The following is a 1309-nucleotide window of genomic DNA, read 5'->3' on the forward strand; positions in this document are numbered from 1 at the left end:
TTTAAACTATTGTTATTGTAGTGCGTATTTAATGTGGCGCTGCACTCTGCTTTTGTAGGAGAAAATATTTATTAAAACGTATATTTAATTAAGTAGAACGTGTTGTCTATATTTATTTAAAGTTGCGCATCTTAATGTGACGTCACATTTCTCAATCCCCCCCCCCCCCATCGTCACAAATGTCTGACCCCCCCCCCCCTAGGTGCGTGACGTAATTTATGGACGGCCCCATAGCTAAGTGGGCCTTACCTGGTATAGAAATGCTAGCGTTGTATTTGTATGCTCACGTGTTTTTTCTCTCGTGCTGCTATTAGGTTATTCTAGTTTGTGTGTTACCTTTAACGGTCTACACACGCCACGATGATCCTTTAAAGCCACAGTGGCACCGTTTTACCTTCGGTGACCTCTGACCACTGCGCACGGGGGGGGGGGGGGGTTACCAATGGAGGAGGCGCTGCAGACAGTGGATGTGGAAATTGCGTTCAGGAAGGGATCGCCAGAAACTTGAGCTGTGCAGAGGACATGGGTCTGCCGCTGTCTGAATCGCCTGCTCAACAAGTGCAGAGGATCACAGCCTGGGTGTAAAGCAGCAGCAGGAGACTCAGTGTGAATGTTCACGTGACAGACGTGAACACCGAGAGGGGGAGTTGGGGAACGAAGCAAGCAAAGGGGTCAACATTCCTGTCACCCTCGTATCAGTGCTGCCTACCTCATTGCAGACCAATTCAGGCCTTATTGGTCACCCCGTGCTCCTTATAAACTTCAACGTTCAGCCTACAAAGTCCCATCACAAGGGAGAATCGAAAATAAATACATAAAAATAATTGCCCGTATTGAAATGGCTGTACGCTGTATGGACCTGAACACTCAAGAATTGTATTCGCCTTAGCAAAAAAATGATAACATCTGGAAAATGAAGACAATCCTTGCATCGGCCACTGATAGACATAAGATAAATACACGGAGACAGAGACAAGACAGAGGCACGGAGACAAGACAGAACAAGACAGAGACACAGAGACAAGACACGGAGACGGAGAGAGTTCAATCACAACGACGACATCGACAGAACGTTGACGCACAGACTCCACGCAGCGCCGCCGCCGCCTCCTCTCACCCACGTCGAAGCCATGAATGGCTCAGCGTGGCTGCTCTTCCATTCTTAAAACGAGCTGAGCCCGCGAGGGGATGAGGATGGGCGAGGGGAGGTGGGGGGCTCCGTCATTGACTCGGACGCGACGTCAGCGGAGAAACAGCCGCTGCCACCCGCACTGCGAGGAGGAGGCGGTGGCGGAGCCTCCTCCTCCTG

The sequence above is a fragment of the Lampetra planeri genome, chromosome 32 (assembly GCF_965212315.1).
Source record: "Lampetra planeri chromosome 32, kcLamPlan1.2.h2, whole genome shotgun sequence".
Lineage (NCBI taxonomy): Eukaryota > Metazoa > Chordata > Hyperoartia > Petromyzontiformes > Petromyzontidae > Lampetra > Lampetra planeri.